Raw genomic sequence first — 17,786 nt, 5'->3', positions numbered from 1 at the left:
CCCTAATGTTTTCCATGCCAGTCTCTCATCTTCCACTTTCCATAAACTTTAACTCATCCAAAATGCTAAATTTCTCCAAGTCCCATTCGCCCATCATCCTTGTTCGCACTGAGCTACATTGACTGCTGCCCTGACCATACTTTGATTTTAAAATTCGTACTTTGCAAATCCGTCCACATTCCTCCACGTGAGGGGAGGCAGTGGTGTAGTGGTATTGTCGCTGGACTAGCAATCCAGAGACCCAGGATGATGATCTGGGGATTCGAATCCCACCACGGCATATGGTTCAATTTGAATTCAATTTTAAAAACTGGAATTAAAAATCTAATGTTGACAAAACCACTATCGATTGTCATAAAAATCCATCTGGTTCACTAATGCCCTTTCGGGAAAGAAATCTGCCGACCTTACCTGGTCCTGCTTCCATGTGAATCCAGAGCCACGGCAATGTGTTTGATTCTTAACCGCCCTCAGGGATGGGCAATAAATGCTGGCTCAGCCAGCACACCCACAGCCCATGAAATGCCTCCTTGCTCACTATCTCTACAACCTCCACCAGCCCTACAATCCTCCGAGGTCATTGCATTCCTCCAATTCTGCCTTTTCTGCGTCCCTGATTTTAATCACTTCCCCATTGCCAGTCATATCTTCAGCTCTGGAATTCTCTACCTATCTCCCCACCCCCCTCCCCTCTCTCCTTCCCCTCCTTTAAGGTGCTCATTAAAACGTAACTCTTTAACCAAGTTCTCTGTTATCTGTCTTATTATCTCCTTACGTGGATCAATGTCAAATTTTGTTTAGAACATTTCAATGAAGTGCTTTATGACTAATATTCCAGCTAAGCTATGCAGGTGTGCATCCAACCATCATTCTGACAATTAGAGGACATTTCTTGTTATTTGATAAATAATGTCCAAATGAAGTTGTGTACAGAGCTTTAAAAGGACAGTGTAGCCAAATAAAAACAGGCTGTGCACAGCAACTAAATTTTAAAGGGGAAGGTTTACTATTTAAAAGTTTCTTACTGTGGATTGCCAGTTCAAGTAACATTTTGTTACCAGAGCAACTTACAAATGTTGTACGTTTCTCAGCTGCAACCTGAAACTCACAAACACATTCCAATCTCCATGTACTTTCATCAGTTCAACTCTGAGTCATATTGGTCTTTCGTTTACTTAATAACTATTAAACCTCATAGCCTTAAAAAGAGAGACAGAATGACAGTCTGACCTGTAACTGCCCAAGTGTTGATTTTAAGAATTTCAAACAAGTCCAATTTAACCAAGCACAATCCTAAACATTAGCAGCAAAGTGTTAATAATAATTCTCCTGTCTTATAGCTGCGCATATTATGACTTACCGTGAGCAGTGCTATAGCAAACCCATTCTTATGTACGTATTACAACTTGCACAGTAATCCCCATTTACTGCCCAGCATGTCATACTTTTTTGGGTCACATTCTGGCATCACATTTTAGGCACCACACTTTGGGAAATATATTTTAGTTTTTCAATTTGGTATCGCACAATTTAATTGGGTCACATTTCATATTCATACAATTCAGAATTCAATTCGTAATAGACAAGTAAAAAGTAACCACCCAAGCAAAACCCCACTGATAAAAAGCCACTAAGGATTCAAATTAGCTAACAATCTTTAGGAATTCTCTGAGGAGAACCTATCAACAAAGGGAAGAATGCAATCCGGTCTGTCAAAATGCTTTAAAAATGTCTTAATTTTGGTCTGAGTCTGTTAAATGCTGCACACGACATGGATATCATCCTTATCATCCTCATTCGCAGAATAAACTAACTCAGATATAACTGCATAAAATAGGATATGTATTTTTCCATAAATAGTGCAGGTTTAACAAAGCAAGCCCTGAGACCTTAGCAAAGGACGGAGTTAATGCTCCCAAATGCATGTGGCAGGAACAGAACGAAGCTGCGGATTAACCAAAACCAGAGGAGGAGCATTCTGTGCTTCCATCACAGGTCTCTGATAGCGTTTGTTTATCTTTCATATCTTCCGAATCAGCAGGCAAAGAAGCAGCACTGGAAAAGGTGGGTGATTGATATCAAGTCCATCTACATCTACCCTTAGACATGGAATCTTGCCTTAGCGTTTCACTTCCTCTTGTAATCAGCAGTTCAGACAAAGGATCATCCAAAGAGTTTCGAAGAGGAAATGACATTGCGTGAAGCACAGGGGAACCAGGGGACGAATGTGTAGAATTCAATCTGATGTTACTTAATGCAGGTTAAAGGGAGGTCAGAGTTTGGTTGAAAATCATGGAGTTTTACAGCATGGAAAGAGGCCCTTCGCCCCATCATGTCCCCACGGCCATCAAGCACCTATCTGTTCTAATCCCATTTTCCAGCATTTGGTCCATAGCCTTGTATACTACGCCATTTCAAATACTCATTTAAATACTTCTTAAATGTTGTGAGGGTTCCTGCCTCGACCCCTTTTTCAGGCAGTGAGTTCCAGATTCCCATCACCCTCTGGGTGAAAAGGTTTTTCCTCACATCTCCTATAAACTTCCTCTAAGCCCCTTAACTTAAATCTATACTCCCTGGTTATTGATCCCTCTGCGAAGGGATCCCTCCCTATGACTATCGTCCAGTGGCTCTGATATCTGTCATAATGAAGTGCTTTGGAAGGTTAGTCATGGTACGAATCAATTCCTGCCTCCCAGACTGCCTGGATCCACAACTCAAATCTGTCTCCTTTGTTTGCATTGCTGACCTCATGACGCAAGCAGGAGTTAAAGAAATAGAAGCAGGACAAAACAAGTCTCCCAAGTAACATGAAGAGGATGGTGGGAAACATTTTCTTGACACCTATTCAGCTTATTTACTTAATTCAAGAGTTTGTGCTGTGCTAAAATGCACTTTTTTACATTGTTGACATTGAGGGAGAGATTATTGTCATCACACCATGTGGTGAAACATCGTTGGTTACCACTGGGGGTTGTTCTTATGTTACTGTTGGGTTAGGGTGTTGTCACTGTGGGGGTTGTATAATGTTGTTGGGTTAGGGTGTTTACCTGTGGTAAATGTTATTATGGCACATCCCGGTGGGGCCCCGCCTCCGGAGGAGAGGTATAAGACCCTCTGCTCCGGCAGGACCCCTCCAGTCTGAACTGGTGTACTCATGTTAGTTAGTTCCATTGTTTGATAATAAAAGCCTTCGATAACTGAAGCCTTGTTCCACGTGCTTGATTGTCGCGCATCAATTTTATTATCAAACAGAAAACTCTCAGCAGTAAAAAGAGAGTATGGAACAGATTTTGAAACCAGATCATCTGGCGTTGGACCCACGTGCGGTCGGTGCCGCTAACACCTTCGACCACTGTTGGAAGTGTTTCGAAGACTACCTGGCAGCCTCTGTAGCTATTACTACAGACAGCGACAAACTCCAAGTCCTCCACGCAAGGGTAAGCGACACGATTTATCTTGCGATTCGTGCGGCCACCACTTACCCGAGGGCCGTCGAGCTCTTGAAGAAACGATACACGAAACCACCCAACGAGATACACGCTCGTTACCTCCTCGCTACACGACGTCGGCAGTCGGGCGAAACCATGGAGGACTACGCCAATGAGCTCCTGCAGCTTGCCAGGGGTTGCGATTGTAAAGACGTATCAGCCGAACAATACATGTATGACCTCGCCCGAGACGCGTTCGTAGCAGGGGTAGGGTCCTCGTACATCCGGCTTAAGTTACTGGAGAAAGGGAACCTCAACTTGACCCAAGCGATGGAGATGGCTGAGATGCTGGAGGCAGCGTCGAAAAGCTTGGCTCTGTACCCCGAGGACCACGTGGAGACAACGTGGCAAGAGCAAGCTCAAATCCCTCCTCGCCCCGCGGGCTCGCGCTCCCATATCGATCCGAACACGGCGGCAGCTCCAGGCGGCCAGCGATGCTATTTTTGCGGTGGGGCCAAGCATCCACGGCAACAGTGTCCTGCAAAAACGTCAATCTGCTGCCAGTGCGGTAAAAAGGGCCACTATGGTAAAGTTTGCAGGTCGAAGTCCAAAAACGGCAGTGCAGCTTGTAACCCTCCAGAGCGGAGACAATCTCCTTTGGCGTCGCAGTACCAACGAGGTCCGACTACGTGCGAATCCAGGACGGCGCCATCGTGGCTGACGGAGGAGGAGGAAGACCACCAGGAGTCGCTACGTTTGGCACCCTCGCCCACGTGCGATTCATGGGGGCGGCCATCATGGTCCACGACGACTAGGAGCGACCAGCAGGGGTCCTCAGCATCAACATCGGCGGCATGCAGTGACGCCCAGGGGCCAACGGTGACGTCGATCTCCCTGGACCAGACAAAGCACCACAGGCTTGAGAATTCCATGATGGATATCAAGGTAAATGGTCGTACTGTGAATTGTCTGTTTGACAGTGGGAGCACCGAGAGTTTCATACACCCTGACACTGCTGAAAGGTGTGGACTCCGGGTTCTACCTGCCAAGCAGACAATTTCCATGGCATCACGGTCCCAGTCTGTACCGATCCAAGGACGATGTATGGTAACTCTAGAGGTACAGGGCACAATTTACGAGCAATACAGGCTCCTTGTGTTACCTCACCTTTGTGCGCCAATTCTCCTCGGACTAAATTTTATGGTCCACATGAAGACTGTGATCCTACAGTACGGTGGGCCACTCCCTTCACTGGCAGTAGGGAATCAGCCGCAGCCTCCAAATTGCCCAAAGCGCCCCGCATGCAATCTTTCCAATCTGAAAATCACTACACCATCCTTATTTAAGAATTTGGTACCAGGCTGCAAGCCCATCGCTACTAAGAGTAGGCGTTACAGCGCTGAAGACCAGATCTTTATTAGATCTGAGGTTCAGCGGCTCCTCAAGGAAGGGATCATACAGGCCAGTGCTAGTCCGTGGAGAGCGCAGGTCGTGGTATTCAAAAGCGGGAACAAACCTCGGATGGTCATCGACTACAGTCAGACCATTAACCGTTATACGCAGCTGGATGCGTATCCTCTCCCGCGCATTTCTGATATGGTCAATCAGATTGCGCAGTACCGAGTGTTCTCTACCATAGACCTTAAGTCCGCCTACCATCAACTCCCCATCCGCCCAGAGGACCGACAATATACGGCTTTTGAGGCGGATGGTCGTCTATACCATTTTCTCAGGGTTCCATTTGGTGTCACCAATGGGGTCTCGGTCTTCCAGCGTGCTATGGACCGAATGGTGGACCAGAACGGGTTGCGGGCTACCTTCCCGTACCTGGATAACGTCACCATCTGCGGCCATGACCAGCAGGACCATGACACGAATCTCCAACACTTTCTGCGCACTGCATCTCGCCTGAATCTGACCTATAACAGGGAGAAGTGCGTATTCCGTACGCGCAGGTTAGCCATCCTTGGATACGTGGTGGAAAACGGGGTCATTGGCCCTGATCCAGACCGTATGCGCCCCCTTACTGAACTTCCCTTGCCCGCTAGCACGAAAGCACTGAGGAGATGCCTCGGGTTCTTTTCGTATTATGCGCAGTGGGTCCCCAACTACGCGGACAAAGCTCGTCCGCTCATCAAGTCCACGACCTTCCCACTCACGCCGGAGGCCCAATTGGCCTTCAAGGCTTTGAAAAGCGACATTTCGAAAGCCACGATGCACGCGGTGGATGAATCCATCCCTTTCCAGGTGGAGAGTGATGCATCTGATTTCGCCCTAGCCGCCACACTAAACCAGGCAGGCAGGCCCGTCGCGTTCTTTTCCCGCACCCTTCAAGGCCCCGAAATTCGGCACTCAGCGGTGGAGAAGGAGGCTCAGGCCATTGTGGAGGCAGTCAGACACTGGCGCCATTACCTGGCGGGGAAGCGGTTCACTCTGATCACGGATCAACGATCCGTGGCGTTTATGTTCAGTAACACGCAGAGGGGCAAGATCAAGAACGATAAGATCTTGCGGTGGAGAATTGAGCTCTCCACCTATAATTACGATATTATGTATCGTCCAGGGAAGCTCAATGAGCCCTCGGATGCCCTCTCGCGCGGAACATGCGCCATCATGCAGGAGGACCGCTTGAAGGCCCTCCACAATGACCTGTGTCATCCTGGAGTCACCCGACTCTACCACTTCGTCAAAGCCCGCAACCTGCCCTACTCGGTGGAGGATGTCAGGTCAGTGACGAGAAGCTGTCGGATTTGCGCAGAATGCAAACCGCACTTTTATCGACCAGACCGGGCACAATTGGTCAAGGCCACTCGCCCTTTCGAGAGGCTGAGTGTGGATTTTAAGGGCCCCCTTCCCTCAACGGACCGGAACGTCTATTTCCTCAATATAATAGATGAGTACTCCCGGTTCCCGTTTGTTGTCCCCTGTGCGGACACGTCGACTGCCACCGTGATTAAGGCATTTAGTGAGCTTTTTACCCTGTTCGGGTACCCCTGCTACATTCATAGCGACAGGGGCTCGTCGTTCATGAGCAACGACTTGAGGCAATTCCTGCTCTCATTCGGGATTGCCTCTAGTAGAACCACGAGCTACAACCCTAGGGGTAACGGACAGGTGGAAAGGGAGAATGCTACAGTCTGGAAGGCTGTCCTACTGGCACTGAAATCCAGGGGCCTTCCAGTCTCCCGTTGGCAGGAGGTCCTTCCAAATGCGCTCCATTCTATCCGCTCCCTCCTGTGTACGGCAACCAATGCTACTCCCCACGAGAGGATGTTCTCATTCCCTCGGAAGTCGTCCTCGGGGATCTCATTGCCAGCCTGGTTGACGTACCCAGGACCCGTCCTTCTGCGGCGACATGTGAGGGCTCGCAGGTCCGACCCCTTGGTCGAACCAGTCCAACTCCTCCACGCCAACCCTCAGTATGCCTATGTGGCATATCCTGACGGGCGAGAGGACACTGTCTCCATTCGAGACCTGGCGCCCGCAGGGGACGTAGCAACTCCTGTCGCTCCCATACCCCCTGTCACGAATCCCCTACTACTTATTTCTTCCCCAGACGTGGCGCGGTCAGCACCGGGACCAGTGCATAACAGTTATACTCCCATGTACAGCTTGCCTGAGACTCGGAGATCGGCGCCACCACAGAAGGTTCCAGGATCCCCTGCACCATCGCCTCACCAGGGCCAACCGGCCCGGGAGTCCTTGAGGGGACAGCCGGACGCTGTTTTGGAGAGAACGCCACCGCAAGCACCTGCTCCGGTTTCGCAACCGGTGTTGAGGAGATCACAGCGACGGTGCGGTCCTCCAGACCGTCTGGACTTGTGAATTTTGTACATATATGACCTGTTTTTTGCACCCCGCCGGCCTTTGTTTTTAAAGGAGGGGTGAATGTGGTGAACCATCGTTGGTTACCACTGGGGGTTGTTCTTATGTTACTGTTGGGTTAGGGTGTTGTCACTGTGGGGGTTGTATAATGTTGTTGGGCTAGGGTGTTTACCTGTGGTAAATGTTACTATGGCACATCCCGGTGGGGCCCCGCCTCCGGAGGAGAGGTATAAGACCCTCTGCTCCGGCAGGACCCCTCCAGTCTGAACTGGTGTACTCGTGTTAGTTAGTTCCATTGTTTGATAATAAAAGCCTTCTATAACTGAAGCCTTGTTCCACGTGCTTGATTGTCGCGCATCACACCAGTTCACCAGATTCTGTATCTCTTTCCTGTACTCCGTCTCATCATTGTCTGAGTTACTCCATGGTGGTGTCATCAGCAAACCTGAAAATCAAGTTGGAGGGGAATTTGGCCAAACAATTATGTCTGCAACTCAACCCTGGAACACTTAGGTAACAAAGAGACCTGTGTCAGACTCCTATTTATTGACTACAGCTCAGCCTTTAACACCATTATTCCTACGAGACTCATCTCCAAACTTTGTGACCTGGGGCTCGGCTCCTTCTTCTGCAACTGGATCATAGACTTCCTAACCCACTGACCGCAGGTAGTAAGGATAGGCAACAACATCTCCTCCACGATCATCCTCAACACTGGTGCTTTGCAAGGCTGTGCCATCAACCCCCTACTATACTCCTTATACACCTCTAATTGTACGGCCAAATTCCTCTCCGACTCGATTTTCAAGTTTGCTGATGACATCACCGTAGTGGGTCGGATCTCATACCATGATGAGACGGAGTACAGGAAAGAGATACAGAATCTGGTGAACTAGTACGGTGACAATAATCTCTCCCTCAATGTCAACAAAATGAAGGAGACAATTATCAACTTCAGGAAGCATAGTGGAGAGTGTGCCCCTGTCTATATCTATAGGGACGAAGTACAAATGGTTGAGAGCTTCAAGTTTTTAGGTGTCCAGATCACCAACAACCTGTCCTGTTCCCTCCATGTGGACGCTATGGTTAAGAAAGCTCACCAACGCCTCTACTTTCTCAGGAGACTAAGGAAATTTGGCATGTCCACTACAACTCTCATCAACTTCTACAGATGCACCATAGAAAGCATTATTTCCAGTTGTATCATAGCTTGGTATGTCTCCTGCTCTGTCCAAGACTGCAATAAACTACAAATGGTCGTGAACGAAGCTCAGTCCATCACTCAAACCAGCCTCCCATCCATTGACTCTGTCTACACTTCCCGCTGCCTCGGAAAAGCAGCCAGCATAATCAAGGACCCCCGCACACCCCGGACATACTTTCTTCCACCTTCTTCTGTCGGGAAAAAGATACAAAAGTCTGAAATCACGTACTAACCAACTCAAGAACAGTTTCTTCCTTGCTGCCATCAGACTTTGGAATGGGCCTACCACGTATTAAGTTGATCTTTCTCTAAAGTAAAGTTTATTTATTAGTCACAAGTAAGGCTTACATTAACACTGCAATGAAGTTACTGTGAAATTTCCCTAGTCGCCACACTCCACCGCCTGTTCAGGTCACTGCACCTAACCAGCACGTCTTTCAGACTGTGGAAGGAAACCGGAGCACCCGGAGGAAACCCACGCAGACACAGAGAGAACGTGCAAACTCCACACAGACAGTGACCGAAGCCAGGAATCGAACCCGGGTCCCTGGTACTGTGAGGCAGCAGTGCTAATCACTGTGCCACCGTGCCACTCCACCCATGCCTCTACAACCTAGATATAACTGTAACACTATATTCTGCACCCTCTCCTTTCCTTCTCTTTGTACTGTATGTTTTATCCGTATAGCGTGCAAGAAACGATACTTTTCACTGTATACTAATACATGTGACAATAATAAATCAAATCAAAATAAACCAGAACCTTCCTTTCAGAATGCCTATTAACAGTTCTGTTTGAATTCTTGATCTTTTATAATAATCAGTGTATCTCACTTCTGACATCATGAACAATGAAGGCATTGTTCCAAAAGGCAGTTCTGAAACTTGGCCTTCACTGGTGTTGACCTTGGATCGATGCTTTCATGCCTTTGATTGTATTGCTGTCTACTGGATCTTGCTGTTCATAAATTAGATCGTGAATGTCCCCCCCAGCCATAACAACAATGATTGCCTTTCAAATATAATTCATTGGCTGTGACACAATTTGGAACATCCTTTTTTTAAGGTTTTGTATTAATGCAAGTTCTTCACTTACTACACTGTAAAACAGGGCAAGGGAGTTTTTGGAGGTCAAATGCATCGATCACAACAGATACCAGCAGATTCCGCAATCGCATGATGGAACTGGCATCTGTAGTGGCACAATAGTAGAACATGCTGGGTGTTTTGGTGAACAAAATTAGGAGCCTTGGCAGCCAGGGACCAATATTGTTGAAGTCATTCTGAAATCCTGCAACTGCCAAAATTATGCAATGACAAACAGCATCTTAATGACTTGCTTTATGCTGGACTGTTCTTCGGCTGATAAATAAATTTAAAGTTACGTGTGACAGATTGGAAAAAGTGAGCTTCCTTACAGCAGGATGCACAATCCTAGTTCCTGGGTAAAAGCAAATTACTATAGATGCTGGAATCTGAAACCAAAAGAGAAAATGCTGAAAAATCTCAACAGGTCTGGCGGCATCTGTAAGGAGAGTAAAGAGCTGACGTTTTGAGTCGATATGACCCTTTGTCAAAGCTAAAAGGCACAGAAAGTGGGAGATATTTATACATGAAAGAAATGTCAGAGGTAATAGTGGATGCGTTAGTGGTTATTTATCAAAATTCGTTGGATTCTGGGGTAGTGCCGGCGGATTGGAAAACGGCTAATGTTACGCCACTGTTTAAAAAAGGAAATAGACAAAAGGCAGGTAACTACAGGCCGGTTAACTTAACGTCTGTAGTTGGGAAAATGCTGGAATCCATCATTAAAGAAGAAATAGCAGGCCATCTGGATAAGAATGGTTCGATTAAGCAGACGCAGCATGGATTCATGAGGGGAAAGTCGTGCTTGATGAACTTGTTGGATTTTTATGAAAATGTGATTAGTGCGGTTGACGGAGGGGAACCGGTGGATGTGGTGTTTTTGGATTTCCAAAAGGCGTTTGATAAGATGCCTCACAAAAGGTTGCTGAAGAAGATTGGGTCACACGGAGTTGGGGGTAGGGTGTTAGCGTGGATTGGGGATTGGCTATCCAACAGGAAGCAGAGAGTCAGAATAAATGGGTGCTTTTCTGGTTGGCGGATGGTAACTAGTGGCGTGCCGCAGGGATCGGTACTGGGGCCTCAACTATTTACCATTTATATAGACGATCTGGAGGAGGGGACTAAGTGTAGGGTAACAAAGTTTGCAGACGACACAAAGATAAGTGGAAAAGTGAATCGTGTGGAGGGCGTAGAAGGTCTGCAGAGAGAGTTGGACAGGCTGAGTGAGTGGGCGAGGATCTGGCAGATGGAGTATAACGTTGACAAATGCAAGGTTATTCACTTTGGAGGAAATAATAGCAAATTGGATTATTATCTAAATGGAAAAAAATTACAACATGCTACTGTGCAAAGGGACCTGGGGGTCCTTGTGCATGAGACGCAAAAACCCAGTCTGCAGGTGCAACAGGTGATCAAGAAGGCAAATGGGATGTTGGCCTATATCGCAAGGGGGATAGAATATAAAAGCAGAGATGTCTTGCTGCATCTGTACAGGGCATTGGTGAGGCCGCAGCTGGAATACTGTGTGCAGTATTGGTCCCCTTATTTGCGGAAGGATATATTGGCCTTGGAGGGAGTGCAAAGAAGGTTCACCAGGTTGATACCAGAGATGAGGGGTGTTGATTATGAGGAGAGACTGAGCAGATTGGGTTTGTACTCGTTGGAATTTAGAAGGCTGAGGGGGGATCTTATAAAGACCTATAAGATAATGAAGGGGCTGAATAGGGTAGAGGTGGAGAGATTCTTTCCACTTAGAAAGGCAGCTAGAACTAGAGGGCACAGCCTCAAAATAAAGGGGGGTCAGTTTAGGACAGAGTTGAGGAGGAACTTCTTCTCTCAGAGGGTGGTGAATCTCTGCAATTCTCTGCCCACTGAAGTGGTGGAGGCTACCTTGTTGAATATGTTTAAATCACGGATAGATGGATTCTTGATCGGTAAGGGAATTAGGGGTTATGGGGATCAGGCAGGTAAGTGGAACTGATCCACTTCAGATCAGACATTATCTTATTGAATGGCGGGGCAGGCTCGAGGGGCTAGATGGCCTACTCCTGCTCCTATTTCTTATGTTCTTATGTTCTTATGATGTGGAGATGCTGGCTTTGGACTGGGGTAAACACAGTAAGAATATTTATACTGCAGGGTGAGAGAATGAAAGATGAGTCATAGCCACAAAAACAAGGGGAAAGACTGCTAATGGCTGTCCACAGAGAGAATAGAAGGTGTGAATGGCCAAACGGCAGGGAAGCTATCAGCTTTTCCCCTTGTTTTTGTGGCTCTCTATGGACTGCCATTAGACAGCTGAAAGGAGACATGGGTGGCAGGATCCAGCAAGCAAGATCTTAAGACCATAAGATATCAGAGCAGAATAAGGCCATGGCTGATATGTTTCTCAACCCCATTCTCTCACCTTTTCCCCGTAACCTTTGATTCCCTTACCAATCAAGAACGTATCTATCTCTGTCTTAAGTATACTCAATGACCTGGCCTCCACAGCTATCTGTGAAATTCCACAGATTCACCACCCTGTGGCTGAAGAATTCCTCCTCATCTCAGTTCTAAAGGATCGTCCCCTTACTCTGAGGCTGTGCCCTCAGATACTAGTCTCTCCTTCTAATGGAAACATTCTCTTCACGTCCACTCTATCCAGGCCTTTCTGTATTATATAAGTTTCAATGAGCTCCCACCTCATCCTTCTAAATTCCATTATGTACAGACTCAGAATCCTCAAATGCTCCTCATACGTCAAGCTTTTCATTTCTGGGATCGCTCTTGTGAACCTCCTCTGGATCCTCTGCAAGGCCAGCACATCCTTGCTTAGGCACGGGGCCCAAAATTGCTCACAATATTTCAAATGTGGTGTGACCAGAGCCTTCTAAAGCCTCAGCAGTACATCCCTGCTTTTCTATTCTAGTCCTCTCGAAATGAATGCTAACATTGCTTTGGTTTCCTAACTACCAACTCAACCTGCAAGTTAACCTTAAAACAATCCTGAATTAAGCCCCCAAGTCCCTTCGAACTTCTGATTTCTGAATTGTCTCCCCTTTCCCAGCGGGCCAAACAAGCAGGAGTACTTCTTCCATAGCCTCCAGGATACACTGCCTTGATCAGTCATATGCCCAATTGCAATGAGCTGACTGCTCCCCTCTCTCGCTCACTGTTTATCTCCAATCACCAAGCCACCCCACACCAATCTCCAGGAAGATTCACAATCTTCCCCCGACCTCAAAACTTGAAACTCCCTCCACAGGAATTTCTCACCCAGTCTAGGATCTGAGGCCCGGCCGCTCCTCCCCGCAATCTCACCAACCTGTAATCTTCCTTCTGTGATGTTCATCCCCACCTGCCCATTCTTACTTCCCTCCTTTCCACTCCCAATCTATAGTCTCCTTCTCAATATGACTGCCTGGACACAGGCTGGGAAATGGGAGGAAAAAAAATAAAATGAGTTCCTTTTGCAGGTTTTCAGATGTCCCGGCTGCTAAAACCCCCGCCCTACCCTTCTGCTCTTTGCCTGCCTCCCTGTAAATGCCAGGATCACTATTTAAGAGGCAGAACTAAAATGTGTAATAAGTTGAGACTATAGTTTCATCTTTATCAGCTGGTCCCAGCAAGAATCAAGTCAAGTTTATTAGTGTCATTTGTAGGCTTACATTAACACTTCAATGAAGTTACTGTGAAAATCCCCCAGTCGCCACACTCTGGCGCCTATTCGGGTCAATGCACCTAACCAGCACGTCTTAACAATGCTTGTTTTACTCAGGTGCTCCTTAGGAGGAAGTTGGGAATTTAGGAGACATGAGGTCATCCCTTTGGACTCTTTAGGTGTTTATTTGACTCCCCACCCTCACTTCCAGTAAAATTTGTGATGCAGTTTAATTGGATCGGGGAATCAGCTGATTTGGTTTCCTCCCCCAAGTCAGACCACCCACCCCCTGGCAAAAGGACCACCAGCATTGCGATCTCCCTAAACCTCAGGAATCTCAGCCTCAAAGGTCCTCACAACAAAAACATGAATAATTATAGGGCTCAAAAACCCACCCTCGGTTTTGTTAAAGGCAAGTCTCTGTTTGTCCTAAACTAAAGCAATTAGCATAGGAAGAGGCAGGGGCCTAGGGCATGTACTCTCTGCCTGGGAGAGCCTGCTCCGTCAGCCTAGGAAACGTCAGCGAGAGGATCTGTTGCAGAATCAGCCTCGAGGAATGGCCCACCTCTGTGAGTGCTGAATACCTGGGGATTCAGGTGAAATCAGAAGATCCCTCCGAGCCCTCTATGAAGGGGGGTCTCTAGGTTATTATTAAGATGCTGTTGGGGAGGCTGCAATGAAACTCTCCCAAAGTGGTCAGCGTGAACTAGAATTCCTGGCCTCTCCCAAACAGGCAGTCACCTAATATCACCTGAAATGACTAGGAATACTGCCACTAGCATTTAAACGAATCTCCTGACCCTTGAACCTTTGGCAGCGTTGACCTCCGAGGCTCTGATGGGGACCATCCTGCCACTCAAATCTGGATACGCCTCCCGCCCGTGAGGATTTTTCATCACTATATATTTCCCAGGAACCTGTTTAAGGTTATCAATAACATCGTCTCTCATGTATTTCAATCATTTCATTAACGATATGGTCCATCAGGCCCTCAACCTCTCCCAAAAGCCACAACAATATTATTTTGACACACAGTTATTATTCTGTTAGCTTCAGGGAGGTGGCACAGGCTAAGCCTTCACAGAATTTCCTCTCATGCACGAATAAGATCCTGTCAGTACAAATGGCAGGCTGCCTAAAACTGCAAGATATATCCCTGCAGCGATATTTGAATCCAACTGTAAACTGTATTTTCCCAGATAAATTTCTGTATGTTGTGAACTGGCAAGCTTCAGATCAGATAGGTAGAAAAGAATTACAGAATCGTGACAGCACAAAAGAGGGCCATTCGGCCCATTGTGTTTGTGCTGACTCTCTTAAGGAGTAATTCACGTGCTGTCATTAACCGCCCCACCCTCATATCACACCACCCGCGCCCCCCACCCCCCCCGCCCACCCTCTCCCCACACCCTCTCCCCACACCCTTGCACATTCTTCCCTCCCAGGTGTTTTGAAAATGCAGAAACACCTTTTTAAAGTTTATTTATCAATGTCACAATTAGGCTTACATTAACACTGCAATGAAGTTAATGTGAAAATCCCCCAGTTGCCACACTCTGATGTCTGTTTGGTTACACTGAGGGAGAATTTAGCATGGCCAATGCACCTAAACAGCACATCTTTCGGACTGTGGGAGGAAACCGGAGCACCCGGAGGAAACCCACGCAGACATGGGGAGAATGTGCAGGCTCCGCCTAGACAGTGACCCAAGCCGGAATCAAACCCGAGTATCTGGCGCTGTGAGACAGCCATGCTAACCACTATGCCACTGTGCCACCGTGCCGCCACTTACGGGGCAGAAGGAGGCCACTCCTCCCATCATGTATAGCATGGAGGAAAATTGAATTCACCACATCTGGTTATAATAGTGATCGTTTCTCACCCACTCCTGCTTGGTGTCCACCTGCCACCATTTCAACAGGGCCCATTTCTTTATCTGCGGAGACATTCACTTGATGGATGGAACATTCATTAACATATGCTAACCTGAGCCATCAACAGGACCTTGCTGGAATATTAACAGCCTGCCGGGAAGGCTGAATACTATGAACACCTGCTTACTGAAATCTGGCAAGGAAGAAGGGGAAGCACCCTAAGCTAGGTCAGATACTTACCTTAGTGGGGTCAGAAGGCAGTAAGTGCCCTTCCAAGTACCACAATAAAGGTATGCACCTCTTCTGCCTCATGTTTCCTGCCCTCCCCACTCGCATCACTGCCACTGAACCTACCTTGGTGCTGGCATAAAGCAGACTGCCCCCATTATTTTAGCCTCCTTGAATCCAGCTAGCTGCCTTTTTCCATCTGTTGCAGGGAAGAGGCTGACCAGCACACTGTAAACGAGGCCTGCTTGTTAAAATCAACTGAATCTTTCCGTGAAAATTCTCAAACTTTGCCCTTGATAGATAAAATCCAGCCTCATTACTCAGCCATGAAGGCAGATAAAGAGAGAAACAGAACGGATCTGTCCAATTGCCAGATGGGATCATCATTTAGGTATGAAATGATGGACAAGAGGTTCTGCATATCATTTCTTAATCTTTGTATAAACAGCATATCCATCATTAAATCTACCCATGAAAATTGGCAGCTCAATGCTGCTAGTCAGTAATAGATAGCCAGCAGGCTTTTGGTCCAAAAGATCCACAAAAACACACCTTTTAAAGATTGCTGATGACCTAGCTTCAAGTCTCAAAAGAGATTAAAGTATTGCATGGAAATTTAGCCTTCAACAAAGTTCCTCATGAAAAGCTCTTGTTCAAACTTCACAACTACGGAATCAGGGCTGTTAAGTGGATCCAGGCCAGATGATGAAGTACAAAACAAGCCACAATTCTTTGCCTTGATAGTATGTTTATTCACAGGATTCAGCCTTACAAATCTATGCCTCCTAACTACTATCCCGTGACCCAGCTGACTCACTGGGCCCTATTTTACCATTTTGATTCTAAGTGCTGATGGACTTGAAACTGGGAGTGCTTCGGATTCGACTTTTAGACCCGTTCTCAGGCGCCCGCATACGCACTCTGCCTGCAAAAATATCAGCAATTCTGAATCACGCCCAAAATCATGCAGCTCCGGTTGGCGCCTCCAACTGCACACGCGCAGAGAAAAAAATGATAGAATGCTGCTCCCCTGCCACATCCCTCCCAGGCCAGATGATGCCTCCCCCTGGCCCCCACAGGCATTGCTCCACCCCTGCAACATTACTGACCCCCTTATTCCCCCACCCCAGTGCCACCCAGACCGATGGCGGGACCCTTCCCCCCCACTGATCACAGGCAGAGTGGCAGCAGATCCCCCTTCCCCCCTTCCCCCACTGATTTTAGGCAGAGTGGCAGTGGACCCCCCCTTCCCCTCCCCCCCACCGATCTCAAACAAAGAGGCGTCGGACGCTTGGCACCTACCTCCTTACTAACTGGAGCACACGAATCAGACATCAATGGAGTATGTCTGCTTCGTGCCGATTCTGGATGGGCGAATGCGGTGGTAAAGGGGGAAGTGCTGGTAAAGCTGGGCTTGCAGCCCATTAAGTCAATTTAAATGCATGCAAATGCATTTATGTGGCCGTTGCGCCGTTTCGGGCGCAGTCCCAATCACGGCCATTTTCAGGCCTTGTTAAAGGGGAAACCGGTGTGGAGGTGGGCGCAGATTGCGCGACTCGCCTCACGCCCGACTTTACCAAGTTTTCGCGCCAAAAAGGGCACAGTTTGATGGTAAAATTGGGCCCACCGTTTATGTGATTCCAATCCTTAGTCCAGTGGTTCCCAAACTTTTTTCACTGGGCCGCACTTTCGGAATAAAAATTTGCTCGCGCTACACCGAATTTTTTATTGATAAGAAATACATTCAAAAACAAAAAAAAACAACTCCTAGCAGTGCTTGATTCATAACATAGAACACAACTAGTTTATAATATGATCCAGACATCCAGAAAGTATAAAACAATGCAACACTTGATGCTCTTGATCTCACTTTGGAAAAATATCTATCCATGTTTAAATGTTTCTTTGATTGTCCTTGAATCTTCCCGCCACACTTGCCATCCTCTCTCGCCGCACCAGTGTGGCCCGCCTCACCCTTTGGGAACCACTGCCTTTGTCTAACAATGCCCATCATCTGTACATCTTTAACATAATCAACCAACCACCAACAGATTCCCCTTCCTTTCTTTAAACCAAAAAACATTATAACAGAAGATACAAAACACAGGAAAAAAATGGTTTTCCATAATTCTTACAACTCATCATAACCTCTCCCTTCTATAGCACCCAACAATCCCTTGGAGCAAGAATTTCCCTTTGTAAAACAGTCTGATAATCGGTGACTTGTGTTGACACATTTTATTTTAGAAATCTATTTTTTTTCCAACATTTCCCTCATAGTAGAAAGGCCAATACTCAACCTTTACTCAGTGACACTCTTTGTCGAATGAACGTTATCCCAAAGTAAACCATTTTATGGATAAACTTATATCAGAATGCCCCTCGTTTTAATTGTTTCTACTAGCACCAGTGTTTCTGCAGCTAAGGCGCCTTTGACCACCTTTATACTTTCTTAGTTTCCCAGGCCGCGGCACAACACTTTCTATTTTTTTCCA

The 17,786-nt window shown here is 47.1% G+C and overlaps 1 protein-coding gene across 2 annotated transcripts in view; it reads right to left on the bottom strand.

Annotated features, from left to right (window-relative positions):
• Positions 1-479, bottom strand: part of cdh17 (cadherin 17, LI cadherin (liver-intestine)) — a 111,252-nt gene extending 110,773 nt beyond the window's left edge. Inside the window, exon 1 of one of the 2 annotated variants that reach the window (XM_078215983.1) lies at positions 412-479. The gene's annotated coding sequence lies outside the window, so the exon portion shown is untranslated. The remainder of the gene's footprint in view (positions 1-411) is intronic. The other variant, XM_078215981.1, reaches the window with a different exon arrangement.
• Positions 480-17,786: the final 17,307 nt, after the last annotated feature.

Source organism: Mustelus asterias, chromosome 7, assembly GCF_964213995.1.
Source record: "Mustelus asterias chromosome 7, sMusAst1.hap1.1, whole genome shotgun sequence".
Lineage (NCBI taxonomy): Eukaryota > Metazoa > Chordata > Chondrichthyes > Carcharhiniformes > Triakidae > Mustelus > Mustelus asterias.
Note: the sequence above shows the minus strand (reverse complement) of the source record. Positions and strands in the feature narration are given on the sequence as shown.